Source organism: Myripristis murdjan, chromosome 1, assembly GCF_902150065.1.
Source record: "Myripristis murdjan chromosome 1, fMyrMur1.1, whole genome shotgun sequence".
Lineage (NCBI taxonomy): Eukaryota > Metazoa > Chordata > Actinopteri > Holocentriformes > Holocentridae > Myripristis > Myripristis murdjan.
The window spans coordinates 37,207,292-37,228,332 of record NC_043980.1 but is presented as its reverse complement, the minus strand read 5'-3'; the positions used below and the strand labels follow the sequence as shown (position 1 = coordinate 37,228,332).

Below are 21,041 nucleotides of genomic sequence, written 5' to 3'. Positions count from 1 at the left end.
GAAGAAAGTGTCTCTCTCTCACCTGATGATCTCTGATTGGTGGTTTGGAGTGACTGAGTCTTGGCTGTAATTTCCTCGGTAGATAATGTTATCAATTATTTTTTTTCAGGTTGGAAGAGGATGTGGGCCAACCAAAAATAAAGTAATAATAATAAATATATACAATTTTTGGAGTTTGGATGGCAAGCAATCGGTTCTGCAAATTGCTCCGAAACTCAACCTCATTGTCAGTATATCCAGAAAACCAGACATCTTCTGAATGTGTCGGTGTCTAGTTTGTGGATGAGAAATTTCATGAAGCTGTGATGATCTTAAAGGTCACAATGAGTCATTTTATACAGTGATGTCAAGTTTCAGAAATGGCCTCACTACAATGAAGTGGCTGCTGTGGGGGCTAACATCATCACACATGAATCAAATGTGGCTCATTGAATCCACTGATGCAACTCCAAGACTGTTTAGGCCCCAGTCTGCACAAACACACCATTTTACAACAGGCCACAAGAACACATTTGGACTGCATGGTTTGTGGCCCAAACTGCATGGGATTAGCATGAGGTGGGCATGTCTGCAAAGGGGAGTGGGGTTAGGGCTTCTGTCACCAAGTTTAGCCAAACTTTGGAGCAATATTTATCCTCTTGCCAGCCACCAAGCATGACATGCCTGCTAACAACTGATACCAGTATCTTCATTCGAGCTTTAAATCTGATGCTGCTACAGCCTCTGAAAGACAGTATTGCCCCTTTTCCACCAAAAAGAACCTGGTGCTAGTTCGGTGCTGGTGCTAGAGCCAGTGCTTAACTGGTTTCAACAAAGAACCGGTTTGCTTTTCCATCGGCCAAGAGCCAAGCGGAGCCAAGTCAGACTCATGTCATTACGTCATCGTAAAACGTGATCACGTGGGTGTGCGAGACGCTCGCTCGGAATCACAATAACAAACATGGACGACAAATGGATGACCCATCGTAGTGATGCAAATACTGCTCGTGTCTTTACAAGCCTACATTGCGATCCAGAGGCGAAAAACGCAATTATTGCTGGCTACCTGTCGTATCCGTGGTCGGAACGACTGCCGACTAAATTCAGCTATAAATTTATAGCGTTCGCTGTTCCCGTTTGGGTCTGTAACCCTTCCCACCAATGACGTGGTGGGTCCCGTCATCGGTTCTTTCTCTGGCCCCTGTTTAGCCCCTGCTCGCCGTTGGTGCTTGCCTGGAACCGATTTGGAACCAGTTTGGCCAGTGCTTGGGTGGTGGAAAAACAAAGAACCGGTGCTAAGTCAGGCACCGGCTCTGAACCAGCCCTGGAACCTCTTTGGTGGAAAAGGGGTATATGTCAGGTGGTCCAGCTGGCAGGCTGTTGGGATGTTACAGTTTTTTTAAATTGCTAAAACACATTTCACAAAACTTTCCTCCATTTTCCCAAAACTCTAAACACAACACATTTTTCTAAAGCTAAATACACAAAACCACCCCTTCTCTTTTCAAAACTCAAACTTTCACACCAAAACAGCTGCTCAAAGCCTGCAAAAATTTAAACACTATACGCATCATTACACTCTACAACAAAACAACTGAAAACACAATGTTCAGTGTGTGAGAATGTTCTTTTTATGTTTTTTACAACTGCCAAAGCACATTTTTAGAAACCTTACAGTATCTGTTCTCAAAATATATTACTGTAGGGTATTGGGCATTCATAGATGTGTGTGTTTCATATGTACAGTATGTAAATCTACAGAAAATACAGTATGTACACTACTGTACTGTATCACAACTCAATGCAAACACTACAGAGGATCCATTACACACAACAATACTTATTGAAAACACAATGTTCAGGGTGTGATGTTTTTTTTTTTTGTTTGTTTTGTTTTTTTTTATTATTATTATTTATGGAACTATACCACACACACACACACACACACCACAATCATTGTGCGGCATCATCAGCGCTGCAAAGCAGTTTTCTAGTACCGTATTCATCTGATTATAGGACGATATTTTTTCCATTGAAAATGCCCTGAAAAAACACCCTTGTCTAATATTGGGGGTCTAAGCAAATACACCTGTATTGTACTTGCAGGATTATGTAAACCAGTAGGCAGGCTCGCCTGATGCCACGATTACCGGCAAATGGCGACATTGTGCAGTCAATAATCAACCACGTTGTCTGTGTCATTGTCCGTTGTGCTGCTGCAGCCGCGTATGAACAAAAGTTGATTTATAATGAAAGGCATATATGGCAGTATGTGTGCGCCGCTCACCCGTCAGATCCGGCAGACGTGACCGGGTGAGCGCGGCACCAGTTAGCATCAGGCCGGTGCCGCGCCCGGCCCACCTGATGCCGACCGGTGCCGCGGCCAGCACGCCTGATGGTGGCCGGAGGCTTTTTTATGCAAACAAGATTTTGTCCATATAAATATTTTTCCAAAAAAGGTATTTGTGCAGCCATCGAGTCCAACCGGAATATCCTCTGTGAAAATGTGAAAGTGTTTTCAGGTGTTCAGAACAACAGTCAATACACTAGCACAGTATTGTACAGTAGTACTGTAGGCCACTGAGCAACACAGTATGTGCACCCACTGTACTGTGAACTGTGTACATGTACACTGTGTACGTTTGGAACCTTACTGAACTGGCTTTTATAGGTGTGGTCACATCATTTGCAACAACTGTCTTCAATTTTGAGTTGTTATGTTTAATGAATGAAGCCAGGTGTGTTCATTGTGTTCAAATTTTGCTGACTGTGCCAAGCATTTTGCATCACATGAGCTTTAATTTGAGAATGTGAGCAGAGTTTTTTGCAACTTGTGTTTTAGCAAGACAAAATGTGTTTAGATTTATGAGAAAAAGAGGATTGCATTTTGTGAATTGTGTCTTCATGTGAAATGTGTTTATGGTTTTGGCAAATGGAGGCTAGTTTTATAAAATGTGTTTAGAGAACTGGTCATTTGGTTTAGAGAATTGGGTTTTGTGTTTTAGCAATTTAAAAAAACTGTAACACTGCTCTTGGGGGGCATCTGGTGGCCACGGGGACCCGAAGCAGGTCCTTAATTCACTTATGAATCAGAGTGGTCCTTCAAGAAGGAGAAGCAGGTTCGCTTCTTGATTCAAATGGGCAGCAAAACAGTCTCAATATTTTTTTTCAAGCAACACCATTTGCATGTGACCAAGACCAAGTGCTGGTTTTAGTGCCTTAAGTGTTTTTATATCTAATCCTAACCTTTCCCTAATCTTAACCATGTAGTTAACCATGTGGTTAAGGTTACAATCGCTATCAAGCTATACCTGCACATTCACCTGAGATATTTACAACTGACCTCTGCTCTGCCACCTGCCACTGATGAGAACTACTACAAAGTAACAGAACACCTCTGCAGTATGAATAACAACAGACAAAACGGCTTCACAGTTTCTCAGGCTCACAGCTGTGCCAGATTTAATCCTGTTTTGTTTTGGTCTTGCAAAGGGATAATAGGAAATATAAATGCTTGTAAAGGGCGTGGAGGAAAGGACAGAGCGTCATAATCCATTTTGTGCTTAAGTGTTCTCTCTACTGATGAATTAGCTTTTATATTGTGATTTTTGTGAGTGTACAAAATGATCATCTTGTTGTGATCGATAAATACGTGCAGTGTCTTGTAAGCCCATGCTTACAACGATGAAATTTCAAAATGTCACAGATCAAAAACTGTGTTTTAACCCAGGCTATCTGGCTGCCCTCTCCAAATTGAGGGAATGAATCACTCCTCCTAACTGACCACACTGCTGGAGTCCTCCATGTCTGTCATGACATTGTTCAGCTGTGGGAGGAGCAAAGAGTACACCCCTGCTACCTAACTAAGTTAACTGGACACAGGTGAAATCAATGTGCCTGAAATCAGTGCTCGTATAAGCAGCAGAGGAAATCACTGCTCTGTTTGCTCTGCCACCAACAAGATCTCTGCCTCCTTCTGCCTGCTGAGTGTGCCAGAACTGAGTTATTGTTTGAGTTTGGAAATGCCATGTATTTATTTAGCTGCATCTACAACTAATTTCAGTGTTAAATTGCAGTATTGCCTCTGTTTAAATATTCCTGTAATTTGTTCCAAGCCATTGAGGTCTTCTGTCAATTGAGAATAGTTATGAGGAAATACATGAAACTAATTTCTTTGTTGCATTTCTCTGTGTAATTAATACAGACCACCACTTGTTGTTATTAAAGGGGAACTTCTTGTGGCAATAAAGCACCTTTATTGTGGAACCTGCTGCCTCATTTTCTCTAATTTGGGTCCCTCATGTCCAATATGAGATGTCCATAGGCTCTCCAGCCCTCTCACCCATTAGGTTATGACTAACACACATCATTTTGTGTGTAGATGCTTCCATACAAGGATGACTCATCCCCCCTCTCCCTTACGTTCTGTCACTAGCACCTGAACGTCCACTAGATGGCGGCAGTGCAGCATGGAGGCAGGGACCGCCTCTACTCCTGCTATTTGTTTGTTGTCTTTTTGTACTCATGGGTTCACTCAAGTTGTATTTCTCATATCTCCAGCTGTGCATAGAGAGACTTCAAAATGCCATAAAGTAGGTCAAAAATGTACTTGCACACAAGGTGACGTTTGTAATATGTACCTGCAGATATGAGCCTACAGTGTCTTGTCAGGAGTGCAAGGATATGTATTGACAGTGCAGTGTTAAATTTGCCAATGAATTTTTGGACAAAAAAAAATCTTTAATCTTTATTGAAAATATATTCAAATATACAAACATGTGCATTATGTTGAGCACATATCTGAAATGTTTGTATGTATGAATGTATTTTCAATAAAGATAATTTTAAAAAAAAGTTTCTTTACCCCCACCCCCCATTGAAGAACAACAACATGAATGTCGGGGTAGACTAAAATAGACAAGCACAAAAAAAATAAACATACTTGCCCCTCCCCTCATATTTTCAACATTTTAATTATTTCTTGTGAATCAAATTACAGTTAAATTAAACGTTTCATCATTTTGATGAGGATTTTTGGAAGAACAGTTTTTGTCCTCATAAATTTGTGACTTCATAATGTCACAAGTGATTTTTTCCCACATTTTTTTCTGGTAAATTTACCACTCACTTTAATCTGAGAGAATAACTGATTTTTTTGTCGAGATATTGCCACAAACCCCCTCCCCCAGCCGCATAATCCTCCCCTACAATACCCTAATACGATGTTGTAATAATCATAATTAAAATAATAATAGGCCGGTATATGGACGTTTGCTACTATAAACACAAGCCGCTGTCTGCCGGCATGAATCACGTGTTTTCTGAGGCAGGGGATTTGCGAAAAACGTGTCTCCAGTGTTGGTGAACCAGAGCGCACTTCCTGCCATATAGTGAACCGGCGTTTCCGCACGAGCCGGCAGAGCAGATCTACAGCGCATGTGACCGGCCCGCGCGGCTGCCGGCCGCTGAGCAAGGCCCATCCAGCTGACGTCACGTCAGTCCGTCCGCACGCACGCGGCGTGTTTTGAGGCGAGCCGTTCAATTCAAACGCTGAACGAGGCTCCGGCTCACTTGCGGCGTGTTTGTCCGGGTCACCTCCGAGCGGCTGGGCTCCTCGCACCAGGTACCTGCACACCTTCAGCTGTTTGTTTTCTCCACCTGTCAGCACAACACGCCGAGGGCGGTGTGGGTCTAACGTGTCTCCAGCTAGCAGCACATCCTGGCTCGCCATGCGTCTCTGTTTTCTGTTTGTTTTCTTTGTGTACGCACAGCCGCTTCAAATGGAGCAACAATACATCAGTATGACTTTATGGGCTGCTGTACCTATCAAACCCGCTCCAGTGGTCTGTTATAGGGCTGTTATGGTTTGTGTGCAGCCATGTGCGGAACTAAAATGCAGTGCAAAAGCAGATGAATTGTGACCTGTTAGTTGTGAATTGCAAAGACACGCACATAACCGGCAGCACAAATGTTTATGTGCAAGTAATACGCTTGTTTGTTTTGGACTGTCATTAGCACAGTGTGACAAAGACACCGTGCCTGATCTTCCTCCCCGGCTTCAGATGAGCAGGAGCGGTCTTCCTCTCCCACTGCTCTGTCATGTCTGGGATAGATCAGGCCTTTTTGATCTGGAGGTTGACACTGTCCAGGTAGCTGTCTCAGTCTGCAGGCTCTTCAGTGATGTTACTGTTATTTACCAGAGAGCCTCCAGAGTATCTCCGTTTTGTGGGGGTGAACTAGTCCGAGCTTCTTTCTCTCTGTCTCTCGTCATGACTTTATTCACTCATAATTACTTAATTCACTTAGTGTGAAAAATGGACAGGACATATATTCAATTTAGAAGGATCATGCCGCATACCAACACACATCACATGGGCGATGGCCATAGGCGGTTCTAGGGGGTGGCAGGGGGTGGCAGCTGCCCCCCTAGAAAAATGCCTTGCCACCCTAGTTGCCACCCCAATTTCAGACAGTTTATGTATTTATTTTTTAATTGTGGCTGTTCGGAAACTGGCTGTTACAAGACTCAAATGTCCGAGTGCAAGTAAATGCAGCAAAAGATGACACTCCCACTATTTAAGGGGTTGATAAATAAATAAATAAATAAATAAATAAATAAATAAATAATTCTAATGCCACCTTTTGGTTTTCTATTCAATGCTTTACTCATGTACCACAATAATAGAATGTTTTTGAGTTAAAATATCCTCATTTGGGGGTTTTTCTAAGCAAATACTGATATACACTATATTACCAAAAGTATTCGCTCACCCATTCAAATGATCAGAATCAGGTGTCCTAATCACTTGGCCTGGCCACAGGTGTATAAAATCAAGCACTCAGGCATGCAGACTGTGAAACAAGACATTTGTGAAAGAATGGGCCGCTCTCAGGAGCTCAGTGAATTCCAGCGTGGAACTGTCATAGGATGCCACCTGTGCAACAAATCCAGTCGTGAAATTTCCTCGCTCCTAAATATTCCACAGTCAACTGTCAGCTCTATTATAACAAAATGGAAGCGTTTGGGAACAACAGCAACTCAGCCACGGAGTGGTAGGCCAGGTAAAGTGACGGAGAGGGGTCAGCGGATGCTGAAGCACATAGTGCAAAGAGGTCGCCGACTTTCTGCACAGTCAATTGCTACAGAGCTACAAACTTCATGTGACCTTCAGATTAGCCCAAGTACAGTACACAGAGAGCTTCATGGAATGGGTTTCCATGGCCGAGCAGCTGCAGCCAAGCCACACATCACCAAGTGCAATGCAAAGCGTCGGATGCAATGGTGTAAAGCACGCCGCCACTGGCCTCTAGAGCAGTGGAGACGCGTTCTTTGGAGTGATGAATCACGCTTTTCCATCTGGCAATCTGATGGACGAGTCTGGGTTTGGAGGTTGCCAGGAGAACGGTACATTTCAGACTGCATTGTGCCGACTGTGAAATTTGGTGGAGGAGGAATTATGGTGTGGGGTTGTTTTTCAGGAGCTGGGCTTGGCCCCTTAGTTCCAGTGAAAGGAACTTTGAATGCTTCAGGATACCAAAACATTTTGGACAATTCCATGCTCCCAACCTTGTGGGAACAGTTTGGAGCGGGCCCCTTCCTCTTCCAACATGACTGTGCACCAGTGCACAAAGCAAGGTCCATAAAGACATGGATGACAGAGTCTGGTGTGGATGAACTTGACTGGCCTGCACAGAGTCCTGACCTGAACCCGATAGAACACCTTTGGGATGAATTAGAGCGGAGACTGAGAGCCAGGCCTTCTCGACCAACATCAGTGTGTGACCTCACCAATGCGCTTTTGGAAGAATGGTCAAAAATTCCTATAAACACTCTCCTCAACCTTGTGGACAGTCTTCCCAGAAGAGTTGAAGCTGTAATAGCTGCAAAAGGTGGACCGACATCATATTGAACTCTATGGGTTAGGAATGGGATGGCACTTCAGTTCATAGTATGAGTAAAGGCAGGTGAGCGAATACTTTTGGTAATATAGTGTATGTGATCGTTTGGTATTAAATCAGCATATATATTTCTGCCACCCCTTAAAGTCTCCATGCCACCCTCTTGCCACCCCATGAATATTTGTCTAGATCCGCCCCTGGCGATGGCAAAGCCCAATATGTACAATATATACATACTTCATGATTCTGCTAATCTTTTCCCAAACCAGGCAGTGGTATTTTATAACTGATAGCATTTTTCCTACCTTTTTTCTTTTTTCCATTGGTTTCCACTCATTCCACTACAGGATGAAAATGAACTTTCAGAGACTCAGACTTTCTTCACACCAGTATTCCGTCACCGTGAGAAAGTCGCCCACATTAGTTTTCCCAAAAGCAGCAGCGCTGTTGATGACGTGAAACTGGGCGGAATGAAACGATACCTCCGCTGGAAAATAGTTCCCTGCAGAAAGCACAAGTTGAAACTAGTTCTTTCCCATTTTAACGCGGTTACTCAAGTGATCTTATTTTGGGTTGACACATGTAAACATGATGACCTAATCTGTTTCACTGGTGTTTGGTTATGGGCCAAAAGTGTTATTTTAGGAGCTATTTTGCCACGCTCTAGAGGAGAAATACAAGAGAGGAATACAGTACAGCAGCCCAGGGGAGCACAGAGGAGCTAATGAGGATATTTCACCACCATGTGGACTTGTATCTTGACCTGGGAACTACAACCCAACCTTACACCAAAGTTCAGTTTTGCTTTAAAACTAGACTAAGCTTTTGCTAAACCAATGATGACATGTGACAGATACATCTTTTTATACTGTTGTATCTGCAGGCAGGATATCTCAGGTTGACAGGGATGTTCTGTGATCTGGTTCATTCATGGAAACGAGGAGGTGCAGCCACAGCGTTTTAAAGCTGCAAACTGCTTAACATGAATAAGAGCTTAATTGGACTGTGGCCAACAGCTCGATTTCTTGTGAATGGAAACTGTCCTTCTAGCTCCTGTCCATTTCCCGCCATTTCTCATGTTTTTACCCCACCCCACCTCCAACTTCAACATCAACCCTGAAGCACCTCCTCACCACCTCTGGGACTTGAATCTTTCTCAACCTGTAGCAGCTCTCTGAGGGTATCCATTTCCACACCAGAACCTGGCTTTCTTAAGTTCAAAGGGCCCAGACAAATATGATAATTGTCTCCGTAAGCCCCGTGCTCGGAGATGCTTGATTTTTCTTTTCTGCTTTCCCCCCTCCTCCTGCTTTTTCTTGGTCCCCAGTGCTGAAAAAAAAAAAAAAAAACTGGGAATGTTCACCATATGGATCTGAAATCCAAAGCAGCACCCACACCAACCCTCCTCTGGTTTACTCGGATGGAGGGGGCCCTAATTCAAACTCTTTGAGGGACATGGTATATGTGAGATTTTTTAACCCCAAGCCAGTGACGGAATAGATAGAAAATGCAAACATAGTCCATATTTATTTTTCCTCCTCCTCCACATGCCCTCTTTGATGTAACCTCCTTTTTCTACCCTGTTTTGCTCCAAGTGTTTTCATAACATCCTCATGAATATTGCAGTCGCTGGGGTCTCCGGGGAGGCGAGACACCGGGTTTTCTGGCTCTTATCACCGGGCCTACCTCCCACTCTTCATGCTTGAGATGAAAGTTGCCTTAAAGGAACAGTTACCCCTAAATGAAAATGTGGTTATTAACTCGTCACCCCCCAGGTCAGTAGAAACTCCACTGCAGTTTGTATGAAAACCGCATCGCACAGCGACTCAGCCCCTGTAATTCCATCGCAGCTCTCCCCTGATCCAAAGCTGTAGGAGGCATCGGTTGCTTTCCAGTCAAAGTGGGTTCAAGTTCACATTTTCACCTCATCCCTGACATCACTTGGATCTAAAATGCATCTTTCAGCGCTCTGGCAAGAAGTCATTAGAGCTGCAACTAACAAACAGTTATTTTCATCATCAGTTAAGTTGTTGATTATTTTCTTAATTAATTAATTAGTTGTTCTGTCCATAACATGCCAGAAACCAGAGAATATTCACGTTTGAGAAGCTGGAATTTGGAAATTTTGTTCTTAAAAATGACTCAAAGAAATGAATTGATTACCAAAGTAGTAGGCAATACATTTAATGGTTGGCAGCTAATCAGTTATTTGACTAATCGTTGCAGCTCTATGGAAGTTATTGCTGTAAAGCCAGTCTGCCTTGATCAATATTGACAGATCACATGGGGTCACAACAGACGAGGAAGTAGTTTCACTAGACAACAGATCTTACCTCAGCTTATAGATAAGGTATAAGGTATAATAATGACAGAAATGACAGTAAAGAGGTGTCACTGATGACCCTGGTGAAGATTGTGTTTCTTTAAGGGCAAACAGAGCCAAGGTCCTGCTGTTGTTCATGCTGCTTCATTTGAAAGGCTCTGCTTCACGTAAATGGAACAGAACAGAGCCTTTAATAAATGTCATTAGTAACACCTGTGTTTACCTGCTAGTTCATGTCAGAAATGCCGCTGTGCAAAAGGTCTGTTGGAAGTAAAAGGGCGCTTCACCTCTGTGAGTAATGATCCTGTGTGCCTAACTGCAAAAGCAGTAAATATTATGGCGTTGACCTCTACAGTGTTCACAGAATAACATTTAGATAGAGCTGAGGGAAAGGAAATGTTTTGTCTCAATACATATGCAGCAGTCCCTCTTCTCTAGAACCGGGCCTGTTCTCTCATGTTTATTTTCTCTGCCCTAATGAATGGCTTTATAATCACCTGAGGCACTACTGAGGCCGGCTAATCCTGAAATCCATGCCAAGACACAGGAAGTACGGCGTCTGCCATGGGCCATTTTACACTGAGTATGCATAGGAATGGGCTGCAGCAAACCTCAGTGACGGCCAGCGACTCTAATAACAACAGGGCAGCCGTGACTGGTGGACTGAGGCCTGTAGGGCAGGGATTGTTTTGTTAAAGGAACAGTTCACTTAAAACACAGATATTTTCCCACTTCCCCCTACTACAGTCTATTCATCCAAGGTAGTTTCTGTGTGATTTGGTGAGGTTTCTAATTTCCAGTGATACTCCTGTGTTGAGCTCAAACCATCATGTGTATAACCTAACATCAACAGCTCTTTCCAATAACAATGGTATTGATACAAGACATAATCCTTAATCCAGCCTTCGGGGGCAAAGAGTTTAGTTGGGAAGTATTTTCAGAACACTGGATTGCTGATACTTTGGATGGACTCCCCCTTTAATACAGGCTGTCTTACTCATGGGAGAATGTATTTGAGGAAACCAGAGCCGAAGAATAAATAAAGAGTAATATAGAGAGGAAATGTTGGTAAAAGTTAAGGCCCATTTCAACTGCAGGAACTTTTCTCAGGGATTAGGAACCTTTGAAGAACTGTCTGTGTTTTGTCTGCAGGGACCAGGGTCAAAATGTAGTTCCAGTGACATTTTATTACCCAAGAATGAGTCTCTTCTCAGGGGTAGAGACTTTCAAATCGCCCAGGAACCTTAGGGGGGTTATGGGCTTGCAGTGCAGCATTTCTGATTGGTCCAACACACACAGTGGCTGCATCAACTTGTGTATTCATTCATAAAACAAGGCAGCACTCTGGTATTGGTCCACTTTAGGAAACGGGAGGACATTTCTCCTAGTTTGATCACAATAAAAGCAAAGTGAGGCTTTTCTGTCGGCTTCCCAGGTCATTTTAAAAAATGAAAAAGAGAGAGCATGATCGTGCTGAGAACACAGGCGGGTGAGAGAGAAAGAGACAGTGTGCTGGTGCTGTGCATGAGAAAGTCACTAAATGAGAGAAATGCATGTTGTGATTGTTTCATGGCGGTTACGTTCTAAAGCACATCTAAATAACCATCAAACACTCGAGAGCTGATATTCTATGGAGACATGCTCTTAGTTTCATTTGCTCCTCTGCATCTCACAGGCACACACACACACACACACACACACACACACACACACACACACACACACACACACAAACAGCTGGAGGACTCTGCTTTTCTCTAGTAGGCAGGAAAAGCCAGAGCTGCTTGCCAGAGAAAAAACCCTCTAAATAGGGTTTGTAATCTGTCAACAAGGGGGTTAAAATAGGTTAAATAGCCTGATGGTTTATGGCTGTTTAAAAAAAAAAAAAAAAAAAAAAAAAAGGGTCCGTGAAACGTCAGGTGTAAAATAACTGCTGTTTCATGTGTCACTGGACTAATTTGTTTAACCTTTATTGGTCTTGCGAACACGGTGGAAACGCAGACAGCAACGGGCTGAACCTTCAAGTTCTTTGAAAAGTTACCCTACACTGTCAGAAATGGGGGGTACAGTAGTTGGAGTCCATTTCTGTCCCCCAAGGTTATGATGGGTACCTTTTTTTTCCTTTTTTTTTTTTTTTTTTACCGCTTCCTCAAAATGGTAAGGTACAGTATCAGGAGACAGTGTTTGTTAGGCCAAATACAATGAATTAATCAAAATAAATATCTAAATAATAATAACACATTAGGAAAAATACTAATTTAAAGTAGATTTTATACAAGACTGCTCTCCATGAGGTTTTCACATGTGGAAATTCAAGTTCAGAAGCCAATCACATATGAAACTATTAATTCCACATGACTTTGTGTGACCAGTTTGCTTTTCACATGTGGAAATTTTCAATCGTGAAAATATCTTCACATGTGACATTTTCTTTTCACATGTGAATCACATGAAAAGTTCAAGTTCACAGGTTGAATATTGCCATCACATGTGAAAATGGTAAATTCACATGTTAAATGTAAATTTTTGCATGTGAGAAGGTGTGTTTCACTTGTGACATTTTTGTAAAGGTTGTGGTATTGCAACAGGTGCTTAGAAGAGGAGTTTGTTAACATGAACTCTCACTGGTCTTATGACTGTACACCAAGTACATGTCATGAAAAAGTTTATGTGCAATAATTCATTACTTTGCAACTCTCCGAGAAATGGAGTGTGTGTGTTTTAACTGAGCTGTGTGCGTTTGAAATGCCTTCACGCCCACAAGCACACAGTCATGGAGCTGTGTTGAACCTGTCCAGAGGACAGAGATGACTTCATCATTACCTCACCCTGCTGTGCTCGAGCACTTATCAAAAACATGTGGCTTCACTCTCCCCACACTGCAAACTGATTGAGTCTTGGACGGTTTTTCCCTCCATCTTTAGAGTGTGTGTGCATGCGTGCATGAGTGTGTGTGTGTGTGTGTGTGTGTGTGTGAGTGAGTGAAGGCAGGCTTCATTTTATTATCTTGGATTTTCTTGATTCTCTGGGTTTTGACTTCATCTGCCTCTCATCTGGCTTGCCTCTGCCTGCAGCTCAGGTGCGAGGTCTGCCGTGTTGGACAGGCTCACACACCCTGCCTGAGTGTTAAAGTTTGTGTGTATGTGTCCGTTACACCCAATGAAACCACATGAAAAGCATTACCGGGGGTAACGTTTTTATTTACCATGTCATGCAATACGTTGTTTTCCATTAAACTTGAAATACAAAGTATAAAGGCCAACAAATGACATCCAGAGGTTCATTACAACTTAGCAGGATACTTTTGGACCCTCTTATGTATCCTACTGGGTTTGGTAGTTGTTTTACAACCGGGGGTCTGTGATCCCCTCGGAGCAGCTCTGCTTTTATTGACTTTTCTGGATTAAATAGAGATCAGTGTTGAACTTTCTGATGCTGGAAATCAGAGAAAGGGTTGTTGTGTTGAAAAGTTTCCCAGGGAATTAGAGAAATCCGCAGAAATTAGAGGGTCCAGAGTAAACAAGGTTTCTAACCTGGGGAAAAAATGCTCGATTAAGTTTTTGTCTCCACGTGTCTGTGTTTGGTGCCATATTCTTTAGCAATTTTGCTGATTTAGTTTGACATGTATCATCATTGGTTTGGGTACTGAAAGCTTTGGCAGTAGAAGAATGATCTTATCGTGCTGTTAAAGGCGTGCTGAACTGGACCACTGACCCACAACTCTGAACCTTTATTTTTTTTATGCAATGCCAGTCTGATTGTGGGAGTCATAGGCAGAGCTGATGAGTCTCCTATTTCATGCTATTGTGCATGCACAGACAGGGAACTGTTTGATGTGATGCATGTGTGGGCTGAGTGTTTGGAGTCCAGTGTTGTTTGGTTGCCAGAGCCAGAGGTCCCAGCGGGACGGGGTTAGAATAACCTCATTATACACTTGTGGGTGGATGATTTACTGAAAGGTTCTGGCCCGGCTTGGAGCACAGCTGACTTCTGTCCAGTGAGGGGAAGTGTGTGCCTACATATGGGGATGAATGGGGAGTCATAGCGGATGTGTATACTGTATGTGAACGCATGTGTTCGTGCATGTGTTTATTTGGTGTATGAGGTGCAAATTTGTGTGTGTGTGCGTGCGTGTGTGTGTGCGTGTGTGTGTGTGTGTGGGGGGGTCTGTTTGTAGTGGTGTTTGGCAGAGCAGCAGTGTCGACCAGCAGTGGGTCGTCCCAAGCAGTGAAAAGCCGTGTGCATGGATACTGGATTGCGGTCACCATGGCAACGGGGTCAAGCTCCGACCATGGGAGAGCAAGAGGTGCCAAGTTTTGGGCCAAATGAGCTTTTGAAGTAGCCGGCCTTTTTTTTTTTTTTTTTTTTTTTTTTTTTTTATATAAATCTTTGGGCCAGTCACCTTATTAAAGTGTCTCTCTGAGGGTCAAACCTCAGAGATCATGAAGCCTGGAATTAAAGCGCCCAGTGGACATGGGAACGTCCACTCTGCCAGACTATTACACAGTTAATCTTCTGAATTGATTATTTTACTCTAGCTGAACTGAATGATGGGATTGAATATGCCAAATCTTAGCTGCTTCCACGTTTATTTTGTTGTAATACTGTATTTTAAGAGAAAACAACAACTCTTTCCTTACCCCTGCTGATTATCCTCTCCTCATACCTGAAACACAAGAAATATCTGACCAGAGATCATGCTCGTAGACGAACGAAAAACTTCTCCGTCTAAACTGTCAGCCATACTCAACGCCATTCCTATCACCATGGTAACGCTCTGATCGGCAGAACTTGTTCAAAGACCTGTGGGTAATGTTGTACCTCTGTATTGTGAATGAAGCCGAGCTCTTAAAAACAAAGTTGAAATCAGAGTACATAATGGCTTCTGGAGGAGCTGGATAAAAGGTAGAGAAAATGATCTGAAATGCGACTGCTTGCTTTGGGAAAAGATTAGCAGAAATGTGAAGTTTATGCATTTTGTAGGTATTAGGCTAAACATGCAAAATCACTGGAATGGTCCTTTAAAGCAGCGGCCTGCCTTTTTTTCCCAGTGGATGTTGAAGTTTCACAAAATTTTGTTCATGTAGCTGATGTTGCAAGGTGATGTGGATTATCCCACTCCAATTCAGGAACCATTGTATGCTTCCTTCATAAGATACCTGAAAAAGTCCAACTTAAAAGAAAGAAAGAAATGTGTCCTAATAGCATTAAACACTTCTGCGACTAAAAAATTTCACCTTCCTACCTAGAACTACCCCCTAAATAGGAACGCTACACAACTGGCATCGGGAACTGAATCTAAGCAAATCATTGTGATAGATGCTCCGTTGGATGGAATGCAACACAGTCTGTGTGTAGCCGTCAGCTGATGTGTGATGGGCTGTGAGCTCAGTTTGGCTGATAACATGGACACAGCAATAACATGGTCTTGTAACATTAAGCGTTTATAATCTGTTTAACCAGGACAATCAGGTCTTTGCAAGGCTGTATTGGCTGAGTGCTAAATATTTAATCAGACGTTTAATTGGCAGCTTTACTGTTTGATAACCAATAAAAAAAACCTCCCATTGTGAGCAGAGAGTGGCATTGAGCTGGTATGCTGTGTTGCCTGGGCTGCTTGCCAGTCTCAGGAGTGAGTGTGCAGTGCAGTGAGTCTGTCTGGATGGGGAAAGGAGGGTCCCGCCCATTACTGCACCCCGCGGGTTTACATATATATGGAGATTAGGCCACATATCTTCCAGGTCAACTCCTCCAGTCAATTAAATGATTGTCATTTTGCATATTCGTTGGCAAAGGCAAGATTCTGGCATGTGCAGTGTGGTGCGTTGTTGGGTTTGCATCCATCAGCCAAAGCTGAATCAGTTCCAGTGTGTGTCCAGTCGATGCAGGGTCACTCTGCTCATGTGCCTGGCCACGTGAGCTTCTTCTGTGGATGACTTTATGATGAGTGCTGATCCCCTTGCTGTTCAGGGACCTGGAGGGGACTCGCTGTGGCTATTTCCGAATGTGATGTAAAGCTCAGACAACTGTGTGTGTGTGTGTGTGTGTGTGGCATGTCAAGCATCATGGAACGGCTTCTCCTCTCTACTCTCTATTGAGTCACCTTTCTCTGCTGTTTTATTAGTCAGCTATAAAAGCCTGAATGCTCACTGAGCAGCAGAACTCGTAATTTCACTCACACATACACACACACACACTCAGTCCCGATGCCCTGGATCATGCAGTGACATTCAGCACAGACGGTGTGTTTGCTTCATTCAGGGGCTGGTGGTGATGTCAGTGCAGCCTCAGTTGTCTCACTTCTGCCTGTGAAACATATCAGCCTGTCAACGACATTAACCCTGGAAACCCAGGAGCCCAGAGCAGGCCTTCATTTAGAAGGGTTTTATGTCATCCTCATAGTAAAATTTATATTTATATTTTATTTTATTTTATTTTATTTTATTTATTTATTTATTTATTTTGTGAGGGGTGGAGTATGTTGGTGAGGGTCATGTTTGTATGGGCATTTTTTTGTATTTTTGTCTTTTGATAATAATGACGATGATGATGGTAATAATAATAATAATAAATACAGCTTCTGATCTTTTTTTTTTTTGGCAAATTTTCCAGTACCTTTTGGTAGTTTTTTGGTTCAGTAATTTTTTTTCTATCTATCTATCTATCTATCTATCTGGGAGGAGGAGTTTTCTTCTAAATATTTTTTTTTTTTTGATAATTTTCTAATAAGGTTTTTTTTTTTGCAGCAGCAGCAGGGGTAATTTTCTGAATCTTGTAATTTTCCGCCCTTTGGGTTTATTTTGCTAATTTTTAGGTCATTTTCTTCTTTCATGCTCATTGGTTCTCCTGTTTTCCCATGTTTTTAGAAAGAATCAAGTGGATTTGCTCAGGTTTCAAAGAGTTAATTTATCAAGCGTGCTGGTTTGCAATGTGCATCAGTGAAGAGGAACTCTCTGAAGTAAAACAGTGGTGATTAATGATGGTAAGCCACACTTAATGTCAGTGGTGGACTGGTGATAAGCATTCTTAGATACTGATCTGACTTCTCGCCTCACTGCTTATCTTCACAGTTGGTTGACCACCAGCTGCCTTTTTTGGCTTTTCTGAACAGTGGCACTAGTTGATAACCCCTTTGAACCACAGAATTTGGGTGTGGGTGCTTTCGTTGGTTGACATTATGTGAATGTGGTATGTATATTTGTGTGTGTGTGTGTGTGTGTGTGTGTGAGTGTTTGCCCACCATGTCATTTGACAAGCTCATGGTTATTCTCCTTTTCTTTTGAATCTGCTATAAAATCCTAACCACAATGACCACAGAACATCAACTCTGTCCAGCTAAAAAGAACATAAACTGAGTTTAACAACAATGTCCAGCACACTGCTGTTGAGCTTCCCTATTAAATTATGTACATCTTATCTAACAAGAATTATGGTTAATCTTCTCGAAAATATAATACATTTGAATGTAATGTAATTTTCACATAACATTGATATTTATATTTAGCCCTTTGTCTTAGACATGGCCAAGTCAAGCAGCCAAAATCTGTTCATTCTGTGCAGAAATGGGCAGCTGTGTTGGGGATGGTGCTCTGTGTATCCTCGGATGCCCTTAATTCATGTTGAACCTCTGGAATTGTGCAACCCAGTGGAAATTAGAATGTAATACAGTATCTGTAAGTACAGTATCATAAGTGTGTGTGTGTGTGTGTGTGTGTGTGTGTGTGTGTGAGACCTCCATGTTGGCCTCATGTGTCCAGGAAACATGCTTCATTGCCTCTCTTACCAAACATCTAAATTTACCACATCATCTGCCACTGTTTTCTTTAGGCACACCCTTGCCTTAGTTCCTGTTTGTGGGACACACACACACACACACACACACACACACACACACACACACACACCATGGTGTTGTTGCATCACACACCCAGTGACAAATCCGTGTTGGCAGGGCTGTGGCCAGCTTGCTGCTGGAGCCGGGGCTGAGTGTCTGTACGCTGCTCTGTTGCCTCGTCTCTCTATCTGGGTCAACACGCCTGATGATATTCTCATCCAAAGCAAGATGCTGCGTCAGCATGGCTACGTGTGCAACTAATAGTGTTTCTTATCAGCTATTTGTTGTCCATAGTCGTGGTTTATTACCAAAAATTTGAAAAAGTCAAAGTCAAACCATTAAAAAACATCTGAAAGGGAAGAAAAAAAAATAACGCCTTCTCACAGGATGCGTTACTTTCAAATCTGAAAATTTGTTGTTTGCTGTTTTGAGTTGGAGTCACACTACACCACACTTGATAACGTTTTCAGAAAACCTGTTTTTGCAGGTGGACACTGATGTAGTGTGCATGGAAGAAACAAGATGCATTTTCAAATTTACCAGGTTAATGTGGACATTATTCAGAAACATGGATGATGCTCATACTCACTATTGAGATCAAACTTGCAGCCTTCCACTTCCAGGATGGTTTCCCCAACTCAAAGTGCATGTGCAAGATGACTATAGGCCTACTGTGGTTCTTTTTTTTTTTTTTTTTTTTTTTAGCATAAGGACAGAGTTGGCCTTAGTGATAGGGAGTATTTCAAGGTACAGTACATTGCTTACTGGTGATGGATCATATTTAGCATGGGGTAAAACTGGAGCATGAAATATGTGAGCGACGACATTAGATCTACAGGACCACCCTGGCGCTAATCCAAGGTTTGTTTATTGCTTCTCCAGTCGGAACACAAATAGACGTGAAGCCTGGAAGTGTTTATTGAGTTACATGAGCAAATATGACCTCTGTTGCACAGATCCAGAAATACACCACACACCATGATGCAGCCATATATTCACAGCTGCCTGTGGTGTGTTTGGAATGATGCACTGATACCACTTTTTCAACGCTGACACCGACACCGAGTACCAATCCAGTCCCATCCATCACTACCACCGATTAGTAGCCTATTGGCTTGAACTATTAGCTTGGAGTCACTGGATACAGTGATTAGTCTAAAATCCAACCATTTGTGAAGTACAGGCTGTACAGATCAAGTACAGATTGTTTTTATTTATGATGTTACTCAGGGCTTCTCCAATACTCCATTATAGCCTGGCTTCGGCACCATTATCACTATCAGTGCATCCTTAAATGCAATTACTTGGTCATATCACTGGCTACTTGCTAGCTGTGGTTACATTTATCATTTTTGATATCTGCTCGTGAATGTGTTCATTGTGGCTGGACAATATCATCCATTGCATCCAGATAATATCAAATTAGAATCAGGATGCTATCAGTAGCAGTGTGAGCAAAACCTAAATGCGAGTTAATTCATCCTGGCACTTGTGGATCAGATACAAATTTCATTACAATGACATGGGTAGCCATAAACTTTGTGACTCCACATGCAGGGACTACAAGGAACTGCAGGTTTTTAGACAGAGCACATTCTGAACCCAAGACTAGAAAGTCAAATGAATCCAGACTTTGTGGGGCCCCCTCCAGCTCAGGGGGGGGGGGGCCCTGAATCATTACCACCTTTCTCCCCACCCGCAGCTCCAGAGAGCATATAATACTAAATTATGCATGACGAGTACATCTGCTGTGCTCAGTGCAGTTCAGTGATTCTTATTCTGAATCATGTTAAACTCTTTAACTCTGTTTAACCTGGGAGACGTCTACGCTGTGCATAATGAGCGCTGACAGGACCGTCCCGCACAGCCTGCACAGCGGGACCTGCCATGATGCCGGATCTCCGTCAGAGAGAGCTCACCTGTGTCTGTGCTCTGGGTTCATTCTGCTATCGAGGTCAATATTTCTGCCCGACAGAACAGTGTACTGTAAGGTCAGAAACATGACACTGTGCTCTTGTTGATGTGGCTGCGCTCTGTGCTGCTGCGGGGTCGATGCGTGTCATTAGTGACGCATGTTGCATTCTGTTAGATGGCCCCCTGGGCACGGCACAGTCTGCGTCTCTGGGCGTGGTGTGTCTGTGGTGGATATGTTTGCGTGCCGTGAGCAATCTGACCTGTGTATTGCCTCTCACCGTGCCTCTCTACCTGGCTGCCGCTCAGCCTGTGCCGTCCAGCAGTCCTCATATTCAGTCATTACTGTGGAGGCCATGCTGAGGCGGAGCAGCAGCTTGCGGGCTGAAAATGAGATGGCAGATAGCCCGCAGCGCTCCACGCCCAGAGCTCACGATCTGTGACTCGACTCAGTTATTGATAGAGGTTGCAAAGGAGGGATGTTGCATTACATCCTGTGCATTTTTATGGCAACATCACCCTTCCTTTAGAGGAAATCTCCACCCTACAAACACTCAAATAGTTTAAAAACAGATATTGCTTGTGTGCTCTGCCTTTTTTTTTTTTTTTTTTGGCCACATTTTGTTTGGCCGTGTATTTCTCTTAACCCCCTGAACCCCAAACCCGCCGGCGGGATAGAAAGACATGTATTTTTTAAAAAATCGCCAAAATTCAGTCGTTTATCATAGCTGGAAGCTTTAAAAACCTATTTTTTCGACCGTCAGAATTTGAATTTTCCGACGGTCCCTGAATGCAACATGTCCGACTTCGGTTTAGCAGTAGAAAAAAAGGACGAAACTAAGCCTAAAAAAGTGATTTTTCATCCAAATCATTTTATTATACATGCTTCATTCAACAATTCGCCAAAAAATAGTCATTTACTCAATCCAGATCATCCAAAAAACAAAAATTCTGCGGTCTTCCGCAGATCTGAGACATCTTGATTGATTCAGGTGAGCCCAACAGTCGCATGACTAAAATTCACTGAATTTCAGTGTGTAGGGAACAGTAGTAATATGGAAGGGCACACGGCAGTAAAAACGCCTAAGTTTATAC

At 42.8% G+C, this 21,041-nt stretch overlaps 1 protein-coding gene across 1 annotated transcript in view; it reads left to right on the top strand.

Moving 5' to 3' along the window:
- The first annotated feature begins 5,587 nt into the window (after positions 1-5,587).
- The window catches only part of add3a (adducin 3 (gamma) a), a 141,237-nt gene continuing 125,783 nt past the window's right edge, over positions 5,588-21,041 (top strand). Inside the window, exon 1 of the mRNA XM_030072728.1 lies at positions 5,588-5,602. The gene's annotated coding sequence lies outside the window, so the exon portion shown is untranslated. The remainder of the gene's footprint in view (positions 5,603-21,041) is intronic.